Source organism: Rattus norvegicus, chromosome 2, assembly GCF_021556685.1.
Source record: "Rattus norvegicus strain SHRSP/BbbUtx chromosome 2, alternate assembly SHRSP_T2T, whole genome shotgun sequence".
Taxonomy (NCBI): Eukaryota; Metazoa; Chordata; class Mammalia; order Rodentia; family Muridae; genus Rattus; species Rattus norvegicus.
In genome coordinates, this window is record NC_141535.1 from 82,557,626 (window position 1) to 82,569,530 (window position 11,905).

The following is an 11,905-nucleotide window of genomic DNA, read 5'->3' on the forward strand; positions in this document are numbered from 1 at the left end:
TGCTTTGGCAATATCCCAAGTAAACACTAAAGCAAGAATCAAAGTCTCTTGTAATTTTATGAGTTTCTGTATCTTTATAAAAATCAATCATTGCAGAAGTAATGGCAGAGTTGACATAACTCTGTTTCTCAAATGATTCTAAATCCCATCATGTTGTTCGTTAAGATTAACCATGGAGGAAGCATGTTAAATTCTTAGCAGATATACACTTGTTTCAGCTTGTCTATCCTTTTGTTTTGGGTTTTATTTATGTCTGTTTTGATTTAAACCTCCTTTGCTCATTTACAGTAAGAAAAAAGTTCCTCAGGTTCACTGGATCCCATTATTTTCCCAACTTCACAGAATATTTTCGTATAAATAGAAAACAGAATAGAAACAGAGGTCAGGATTTTAATTAGCACTAGTTCTCCTACAACTGGTTGAGTTGCTCTTGTTGCTTCTGAAAGCTTCTGGGACTTGTCATTGATAAAGTTGTTCCCTTCACAGGTTCCTCCAAGGCCAAGTCCACATGATGTCATAGACTGTGCTATATAAGTGTGAATACCTTTTCCGATTAGTGGGGTCCAAAGAGTGCTGAAATATGAGCAATTCGTCACATCAACCAAAGCCCCTCTCTCCTTCTTTCCATAGGCATTTTCTAACACTAGACTAGAATATTACAGTTATCTAATTAGTCATTTCTTATTCCATTTAAGCCACAAAATTGATCTAAAAATAGCCTATTTAGAATAGAAAATAAAAAATTATGAGTTCTATTTCCTTATTACTTTTATTTTTTAAAGTCCAGATGTTGTCACTCTCCCATTCCCTCCACCCCACAGTTCATCCCATGAGCATCCTCTTGGAGACAGGGGGAGGAGACATGGGATGAGTTAAGTGCTTGTTTTGCCTTGAGACTGAATTACCAACACTGGTGCTTAAGTGCATGTGCTTTCTGACTTCAACAGGCTCCTTCCAATATTCAATCATCTGAAAAGCTTGCCTACTTCTTCATTTTGTACCTGAAGTTTAGGAAGAGTAGAGTGTTTGTAAACCATGCCTTCTGACCTATCATTTAAGGTCTTGTCGAGATTTGAAGGGATAATAATGAAAAGTCAGTCCTGAGTGCATTCATCGCACAAGCCATGGTGATGGTAGTTTGAATTCTAAAGATGTATTTTGATTCTCTTAGCCACCTATGTTCTGTTGAACACATTAGCCCTGTGAAACACAGACAAATGGGATAAAAGTTATCAAAGTGTGAAACGTGAACATAGAATGTAAAAAAATCATAGGCATAAAAAATAAGAAATATCTAATTTCTGAAACAGAGAATAAAAAAAGAGGGAGCAGAGACAACTGGTCCACCGTGCTGACATTTCTTTGTGGGTGAAATAGATTGAGAAGCAGGCTAATGGCAAAATAGTTACATTCTCCATGCCTTCTGTACCTGTGACTGTCATGGAGTAGAGGGGAAGAGTGAAGTTTCCTGAGTAGTAGGCAGTGAAAGAACCAGTTAAGCTCCTCAGAACCTGTGAGAACATGGTCTCACATGCCACTAAATGGAAGGCACATAGCATGTGTCTCTGAAGGTCCCTGTCAATTGAAAAAAAACAATGTACCCTCCCCACTCCAACTGAACATCATCTAATCTTAGAATAAAGCAAGAAAAGGAAGGAGAGGTTTACCTATGGTAATTTTTCTTCATGTTGGCCAAGGATAGCACATGCATTCTGCCTTTGGATTGACATTTATACCATCCCCTATCTGGTTCTAAGGTTTTCAAAATAGGCTAAACTCTTACATGGGTTCTACTGTGTTTATAGTTTGATAGTGTTTCATTCGGAACGTTAGGTGCTCTAACTCATTCTCTTTACACCTTTTGTGCCTTCTTGCCCTCTCCCTCCTTTCTTTATGGTCCTATACTAGTTTATTAATTTTGAAATGTTTGTCAACATAAGCATATATGCTTATGCCTCAAATCTAGCATCCAAAGAAGAGTGGAAACACGTGACAATTGTAGATCTGAATCTGCATCACTCCATCCACAGTTTAGCTGATAATTTCATAATTTAACTTTTTTGTATAATTGATTGATATATGACTGGGTGATATACCATATGTTCCGCATGCATTCAGAAGTATGTGGGCTTCTATGCTGCACCCATTTACTGACTATTGTGAATAAAGCATCCATGAACACAGGATGAACGTTTCTCTAGTAGTCCTTTGAGACATTGTGAAGGAATTTTACAGCTTTTCATATGATAGATCCATTTCTCTTTTTTAAGACCTATTGATTCCCACAATTGCTCTTCCAATTTGTGCTTGCACTAACATTGAATAAGTATAACCATTTCACACACATCCACATCAGTGTGGATTGTCATTTATGTTTTTAACTTAGTGGTGCTGACTACAATCAGATAATATCTCAGAGAAGTTTAATTTGAATTTCTATGATAGAAGAGTATGGTAAATATTTGAAAACATAATTTAGCCTTTTAAATTTCTTCTTCTGAGAATTGTCTATTTAATTCAATGATCCAATTTTTAATTGGGTTATTTGATTTCTTGGTCTTTAGTTTTTGAGATTATCATTTTTGCATATTTTAGATACTAACCCTGTGTCAAATGTATAGCTGTGAATACTTTTACCCATTAGGTAGGCAGCCTCTTCACGTGAACTATGGTGGCTTTGTGAAACAGAATCTTCTTAGTTTTGTGAGGTCCCATTTGTCAACTGTTAGTTTGAGTGCCTCAGTTCCTAGATCATGTTCAAAAAACCCTATCCTGTGCTTCAGACTTCAACTGTGTTCCCTAATTTCTACTTTGACAGATTCACGATATCGTCTTATTTTGAGACAGAGAGAAAGACACAGAGAGACACACAGACACAGAGAAGAACAAGTACCAGGTTTGAATCCAGCTATATCTATGTATGTATAGCACTCTCGTTATCCCCGTACCATTTGTTGATGATAATGTCTTTTCTTCATTGTATGTCTTCAGTCACTGTCAACAATCCTGTGGATACAGGAGCATGTGCTGTTATCTACATATCCCCAGTTCTATTCCACAGCACAGTGTCTTTCTTAGTATGAAGTCATTTCTGTTACTACAGTGTAACTTAAAATCTGGGCTGCTGATGCCTCCGGCAGCACTGTTACTTTGCATGTGTTACTGACATACATGTTTTTATAAGTAACTTGACCTTTCTTCCCTGTTTTAATACCCTTTCTATTAATCTGTGTTTTTAAATCAGGTCTTCTGTTAGTTTGACTAAAGTTTGTCAACTGTTAATCTTTACAATGAAAGGAACCAAATCTTTGTTTCATTTTAATATTTTTGTTTCTTTGTAGTATTTGCTGTTCTTGGGTTTGTTTGTTTTGTTTTGTTTTTCTTTTAGACTTCAACACTAAAATTTACTATCTGTTCTGGGAGTTTTGGTCATTCTTGTTTTTCCAAGAAAGGCCTTTAATTTAATGATTCAGTTATCAATTTGAGATTTCTCCAATTATTTTTTTATGTAGGCTCTTTCTTCTTAGAATTGTCTTCATGTGTCCCATACACTTTGGTATGGTTTTTCTTTGTTTATTTAGGCACTTTATCCTTAGAATTGTCTTCATTGTCCCATAGAATTTAATGTGGCGTATGTGTGTGTGTGTGTGTGTGTGTGTGTGTGTGTGTGTGTGTGTTTGGCAGGCGCACATGCGTGCGTGTATACAAGATGGTTGGATCCTGCTTTGTTTCATCTACTAAGTTTGTGTCTATGAGTGTATGAATGTTCTCTTTTATTTCTTGCAAACCCCCAAAGAGTGAAAGGAGTTAAGAGTTTCTCACCAGTTATATAAAGCACCAGCCCAATATAATTAAATCTTGTCAGCCCTACCAGTGCTGAGCCCATGGATCTCCTGCCACTGTCAGTGGGGACCCCTGTCAGTTGCTATCAGCACTGACCCAATCTCTGACTCTATACTAGCTGCTTTCCTCAGTTTACTACGTGCTGTTGGAGATGGTCTTTTACAATTCTGCAATATTATTAGTCTCCATGATTTTCTGTACTCTTCTAGACTCAGGCATTTAAGTATTTCATCCTCAGTTAGTGGTGCTATTAGGAGATGTTTGGGTGATGTGGCCTTGCAGAAAAATAAGCACTGGGAGTTGACTTTGGAAGCTTAAAGACTAATTCTATTTCTAGTTCACTCTCTGCATTGTGCTTACAGTTCAGGACATGAGCAATCAGTTTTTGCTCTAGCTCTCATGCCTTCATGCTGCCTCAGCTCCAACATTATGGATTTTAACCCTCTGGAACCACTAGCTCAAATACATCCTTTCTTTCATGACTTGTATTGGTAATTACATTTTAACACAGTAAGATAAAAGTAACTAATATAGTTTGGAGTAGAGGACAGGAGTTAAAACTCTGAATTAGTGCTAAACACTGACAAGAATATAATGCTAACATATGCCTTGATTCATAAACACTCACTAGAAGAAAGTGAGCCATATCTCATTACAACATGACTAATAATGATCAGAATATGTATTTTGTTAACATTTGATTGTCATGTTGCAAAAAATGTTTTCAGAGGATATTTTGTTAACATTTGATTGTCATGTTGCAAAAATACTTTTCAGAGGATAAAGTGATGTTTCAGTGAAAAAGCATTTGTCACTGAAATGGGAAAACCAGGGTCTCTGTGACCCATGCAAAACATTATGCAGTAGCATGAATTTATAATCCTAGCATGCCTATGGTGGAGTAAAAAAGGAAATAGGAGAATTCTCTGAGATTCTTAGGCTAGATATCCTGCCACATAGTACTATACTATGCATACATACACACAAATGCACACATACACATACACACATGCACACAAAAAACACACACAAATGTACACACACACATACACACTTATTTGTGTATGTCTATGAAACATTGTTATCATTCTTTAAAGTTAAAACCAGAAATTAAAGTAAATAAAAAACTAGAATTATGTAGATTCCTTTCTCCTTTTAATATATCAAAGAAATAAAAATTAGTAAATAATTGCTGAACACAAATTGTCCACAATTCCAAGAACATTTCTCCTTTATCTCTCTTACTGGACTTTTACACAGAAATGACTGAAAAGAAAGCTTTCATCTCTACAGTAACAGAGGAAATGTTTCTAGCACTCCTGGCTTTAACTCAGTATAAACACCACGAGACTATAATACATTTGTAGAACTCACTCAAACACAAGCGCATTCATCAGCTAACCAATTCAGTTAATTATCTAACAAATGAAACATGCAAAATAATCACACTGAACCTGGCAATCTAGTAAAAGAAATCATGAACAATCTAGATATTTGCAAAAATTTCTCACACATTGACACAGTATGATATTCATTACAAAGCTATGGAGATACACAATTATAGACTACATCATAATTCTTCTGTTAAAGCTACAAAGCAACTAAATGACAAATATTTAAAAATTAATTAAGGTGCTAGCATTCTAGTGTTACATACCTTTGGAATTAAGTTAATTACTCACGATTACCTAAACATCACTAACATCTTAAATCTCTTCAAAGCTTTGTAATTATAATTACAGATTGTAAAAATAATTTTGAAAGGTCAGTGCATATTACAAGTTCAATTACTTAAATAAGGTTAAGAAACTATAATTTGACCACTGCACAGTAATTAGGTATTGAAATAAAGTTTGCCCTAATAATAGAATATGACAAAAATAAAATGTTAATGAGTACTAACTGTTCTTATCATTACAGGCATTGTGTACATGGTTCTATTTCCAGAACTCCAATAGCTAAGGCAGAAGGATTGCTCATGAGTTCAAGGGCAGCCTCAGACTACAGAGCAAGACTTTATTGAAAGAAAGAAAGAAAGAAAAAAAAGAAAGAAAGAAAGAAAGAAAGAGAGAAAGAAAGAAAGAAAGAGAGAAGAGAGAGAAAGAGAGACAAGGAGAGAGAGGAAGGAAGAAATCTAGTCATATAGTAGCAACTTAATGTTGAACATTATATTTTTCATTTTTGAAATTTTATTACTTAAAAGAATATGTAAATTAATAAACATTTTAATTAAAATATCATTACATCCCTTCCTTTTTCTCCCTTACATCCCTCCCATGTCCCAGTTTCCAATTTCCGACATGTCCCCCAATTTTAAACTAATAGTCCCTTTTACTTTGATTATTAGTGTCACATATGGGCATAATTATAATGCAAAAATATAAGTACAACGTGCTAAGTTCAATTTTGTTCCTTTTTTATGTGTATATGGTTTCAGCAATGGCCATTTGAAGTTGGATAATCAGTCTGGGACTCCCACCAGTCACTAGTTGCCTGTACTCTTTGTCTTTCGCTGCTAATATTTCCATGGATATTGCCATGTTCTCAGTCTTATTTATGAGGCCATTCTTTCACAGGTGGCTTCCTGGTATTCTGAACCTTACAGTGCTCCCTGAACCACAGATGCAGCAGCTGTGGTATAGATAGATCTATTTCAGCTTGGCACCCACAATTTGAGAACCTCTACATTGTGTTGCATTTGTTTTTCTGTGATAGACTCCTTTAGCTGTAAAAGATGCATTATTGAAGAAGGGTAGTAGCTACATTAATCTGTGGTATACAGATAAAATTTAGAATGCACTAAAGAAACATACTGGCCCAGCAAAGAAGTGGAAATAGATTCATTTCTAAGGTCTGTAACCTCCTTGGCCCCAGAAATCTAGCTAGGATTCCAGTAATGGGTATGATCACCATCATAATGAGTAGGGCTTAAGTCTCACTAGACAGCTATCGGTTGCCACTGACATTAAGTGTAAATTTTCAAAACTTTATGCCTATGTTATCATTTTAATAATTTGTCGCTCCATTGGCTCTGTAGCTTGGTAGGGCCATTTAAATGCTTCCCTCTCTTAAAGGTTCATAGTATTTTCTGCAAGCCTAGAACAAGATCACAGAGCAGAGGCCTTCAAACCTCCAGCTTGGTTCATGTGGCCTAAATGTGTGGCGCCTTCAGCAAGAGAGACCCATCCTCAAGCCCTAAGAAGCAACTAAGGGTTATATCAATAATCTCTATTGATTTGGAAATCAGTTGAACTATTTTACTGAATAATTGAAAAGATTTGTTTTATCTAATAGTAGAGCACTAGAGGCTTTGTTTGTCTACAGACTTCATGGGAGCATTGTCAGTGCAAACAGCTTAACTTTTTTTAAAAGATATAATTATATTATATGATATATGTAAATGTAGTGTATGTGTGTGTGTTTTTATAAACAGTCTTAACTATTTTGAATAGGGTGGCTATGAAGATTTCAAAGCAAGTGTCTATAAAGTAGTACATTGAGACTTTTGGGCATGTGCCAAGGAGTTGTATAGTTGAATCATATGAAGATACATTTTTTTTAGCTTTTGCAAAAAATTTCAGACTGATTTTCAGAGTCAGTGCTACAACTTAACTTTTTACCAACAGTAAATGGGAGGGGGTCCAATTTCTCCATAATTTCACCAGCACTTGCCGGGGTTTTCCCATGTGGCACCATGATCTTTTAATAGAATTCAACATGCATTTATGATAAAAGTCCTAATATTATAGGGCTAGAGGAAATATACCTCAATATACAAAGGCTATGTATGACAAAACTATAGCCAACATTATCCTAAAGGGGGAAAAACTCAAATCAGTCTCATTAAAGGCAGGAATGAGACAGAACTCCCACCATCCCATCCCTTTTTGACATAATTCTGAAAAAAAACTATCTATAGCAAGAAGGAATTTTAAGAGATACAGGCAGGAAACAAAATTCTGTACAGAATACAGAATTATACACAGAAATACAAAATTTCCACCAAAAACTTCTAGAAACATGTTTTAATGTCAGCAAAGTTGTAAGACACAAACTCAACTTATAAAAATCATTTGTTATATATCAACAAAAAATAATACAGTGAAAAGGAGATTACATACACACTTCCATCAACTACAAAATACACTGGAGTAAACATAAGGAATGAGGTAAAAGACCTCTAGAAAAGAATTCTCAACTCTCTGGAGAAAGATTGAAAAAGACTTGTAAGTGGAAAGACGTCTCATGTTTGGTAGAACTAATACTGTAGAAATGATCATCTTACCAAAATCAATTTACACATTCAATAAAATCTCAATCAAAATACTCACCACCTTTTTCACAGAAATAGGAACTAGATATTAAAATTCACATGGATCCAAAAGAGATCCAAATACACAAAGCAATCCTTAAGGAAGAAAAGGAAAAATACTGGATATATTGCCATTCCAGACTCCAGGATTTATTATAGAACTATAATAAAAGCCAATATGGTACATGCACACTATCAGACATGTAAACTAATAAAATAAAGTAAAAAAAAATAAGATGAGTGCTTTTAATTACAGCCATCTGATCTTTGACTAAGAGATAAAAAATAATCATACACTAGAAAAAAGACAGCATCTTCAATGAGTTATTTGTGGAATACTGGATGTTCACATGCAGTGGTGTAAAATTAGAACCATATAAATCACTTAGCACAAAAAAATTAGCCCAAAGTTTGTCAACGAACTCATCTTGAAATCTGAAACACCGGAACTGCTAGGAAAAATAGTACCTGATAAGATATAGTTACATGGGAGGGATTTCTGAATAACACTCCATTTACCCAAGAACTAAGGGCAGCAATAAAGTAATGGAGTATCATAAAGCCAAAAGGTTACAGCTCTGTGACCAATAAACGAGTGAAGAAGAAATGCATAAAAAGGCAACATCACTGTCAGCTGCACATCTGGCAGAGGATTTACTTTCAGAATACACAAAGGAACTAAAAATAATAGAGTCACAGATTTAAAAAAAAAACTATCTAATTAAAAATGGGCTACGGATCCAAACAGAAAGTCAATAGAAGAAGTAAAAATTGCTAAGAAACACCTGAAAAAATATCCATCATTCTTAGCAATTAGGAAGATGCAAACTAAAACAACATTGAGAATTCATCTCATCCCAGTCAGAATGGCTGAGATCAACAACCTACTCATTCTTGAAACAAGAATGCTATGACTTGTGGAGCCTTAATTAAGTTTTGCCATCTCAATGAAATTTCTCAGTACCACACAGTAACATCATGAAAAGCACAAATGACATTGATAAATAACCCTTTTCCCCACATCTTCCTTGAGATTTTTTTTTATAGTTTCAAAAGGTAAGTCTGTGATTATATTGGTGGCAGTAAGGTGGCAGGCAGGCAAGCATGACTCTAGAGTGGTAGCTGGAAGCCTGTACCTGATCCACAAGTTAGGAAGAAAGAGCAGAGACAGACCGACTGACAGACAGACAGACAGGCAGGCAGAGACAGACAGAAACAGAGACAGACTATGCTTGGCATGGGTTTTTGAAATCTCAAAGCCCACTCCATTGACACAGTTCCTCTAACAAGTGACAAGACATTCATATATGTGAGCTTATGAGATCCATTCTTTGGCAAACAGTTGCCTTGGTCATGGTGTTTTATCATAGCAATAGTAACATTACTAATGCAAAAGTTGGCTCCAGAGAGGAAGGTATTCTGTAATAGACAAGATCACATTCATTTTTTAAGAAAGTTGGAGGATTTTGGAAGTTGGAACTAGGAAAACCCCTGAACACTGTAATCAGAGATTAATAGGCCTTTCTAGTAGGAAACTGGAAGACAGTAGTCCATTGACTTCACATGATTATAAATAATCACTTAATAAATATAGCAAACAGGTATACAGTGAAAACAGAGAAAACATGGCAGAAATAAATATAAAACCTTCAGTTTATGTAGGAAGGAAACATTAGTAAATTAATGTTGAAGCAAAGGCTCATACTTTCAGGGAAGTGAGATTATCCCTGCTTACCAGAGACCTCTTACTCAACACTTCAATGAAAAAGGGATGGCCTTAAACACACACACGCGTGTGCATATGCACGCGCACACACACACACACACACACATATGTGTATATATATATATATCAGTATACATGCAAATTCTGTACCTTCTAAATGTCTTCAATACACTCTTTATTATTTTGGTATATGGTTTATATATGTCCTTTGTCTAAGAGCCTGCATAAATACAGCGACCATGAAAACCACCATTTGGCTGTATAAAAACAACTACTCTGATGTCATACTATCCAAAGCATCCACAACACCACAGAACACCACAGACCCACTGACACAGGTATTCCGTATAAAAGTAAACTGCATAAACTAAAGCAACAATACTACAGTCCACTGCGAGCAATCACCTGAAGCCAAGAGCAAGAACTAATTTCTACATCCTCGCATTGAAGTCTGGCTGTTTCCACCATGCTGAAGTCATCCTTTTTCTACATGCATCTTGTTCAAAAAGCTATACCCTGACTGTGTCTCCTTATTGGTTAATATGATACTTCTTAAGACCTCCTGAGTTGGACATATTTTTCCCACCCCTCCAAATGTGTTGATTGCAAAATTTATAGGATATCCTTGGGTCCAAAGGGTTGGGATTGAACAGAGGAAAGCCACTGAAACTTAGTTCCTCCCCTGGAACTTACCACTTTTCTGTAGAAAAGAATGAAGAGGAGATTCTATGGAGTTATAAGAGAAAACTTTCCTAGAACATACCTAAGACACCAACAGGCAGCACTTCTCCCCCTAACATAAAGGACACTTCTGAGTCTTGAATCTCTCTCAGAAATTTCACCATGTGGGGACAGAGTAACTTGAGTAACTTGACCTTTGCAGCATTTCTGGCTCCCCTTTCCCTTGTTTGCTGACAGAGAATGTGAAATCAGCTGAACATCTCTCTGTGACATTGAATTCCTTTCCCGTTAAAGGAGGCACACAGATTCATGGGCAACAAGCACAGCCTCGGGAGGTAAGATACTTGACACAGAGACTGGAGGAACTGAATTCAATGTCCACACAAAAAAGTTATGTATGGTGGTGCGTCCCACTAACCATTGCCTAGAGAAACAAAGGACTCACAGATCCCTGGGACTTACTGGCCAACCAGTGTTGTAGTAGCCAAAACTGGTATGATCCAGTTTCAGTGAAACAATCTGTCTCAAGATATATGGTGGAGTCTGACTGAAGAAGACACCCAAGTTTACTTCCGGCTTATAACCACAGTTTTACATATATGCGCATGCGCACACAAACACACAAGCACGCACGCATGCACGCACGCACACACGCACGCACGCACGCACGCACGCACGCAGTCAAGAATCACCACTTTTTTGAACCCGAGAAAAGACACTTCCACAGCCTCACTGACTTATTTCAAAGAGGAAGCCTCGATTTTCACCTAGCTTTCATCCATGGAAACAGACACCTTGAAAATCACTTAATCTTTCAATGAACTTTGAGGCACAGACATTCACAGATTTTTTTTTCATTTTTTGAAACACATAATCTGAAGCTGCTTTTAAAATGTTTTTAAAATAATTTTATCTTATTTATAATTTCTATGGCAGTAACCTTGCAAATTTGCTTCAGCCTTGATCATGTGTATCATAAAAGAAGCACTTGAAAACTTATCGCTAAGCGTGTTCGATTGCTCAGACAATAATCTTGCAAGAGACATCTTATTTTTTCTACTTACTACAGGATGGTGCAATAAAGAGAATGTAACATTTTGGTTCCTGGGCCATTTTATCATTTTGAGCCACTTCAGCAGTGCTCTGTGAGAATTTCCAAAAGTATGAAGATCTCTCTCATCTGGATCAGAAATTTATTTTTTCTAATTCACTAAAACCTCTCATTAATGTCTGAGAAAAGAAATGCAAAAGTAGTTTTCATGATAATATTTGTACTAGGTGGTGACAGTGTCCTTTTTTTAAGAATGAAGAAATTACAGCTGCCACAATATACATTCATACAA

The 11,905-nt window shown here is 36.1% G+C and overlaps 1 long non-coding RNA gene across 2 annotated transcripts; it reads right to left on the reverse strand.

Annotated features, from left to right (window-relative positions):
- Positions 1-212: 212 nt before the first annotated feature.
- LOC102551810 (uncharacterized) lies at positions 213-11,177 on the reverse strand. Of its 2 annotated transcripts, XR_015677923.1 has the most exons (4): positions 11,025-11,152; positions 2,949-3,006; positions 1,002-1,200; positions 213-643 (listed from the first exon to the last, which is right to left on the reverse strand). It is a non-coding gene; the product is annotated as an uncharacterized LOC102551810 (long non-coding RNA). The 2 variants fall into 2 exon arrangements; XR_015677922.1 differs by lacking the exon at positions 213-643 and having other exon boundaries at positions 747-1,200; positions 11,025-11,177.
- Between the last annotated feature and the right edge of the window lie 728 nt (positions 11,178-11,905).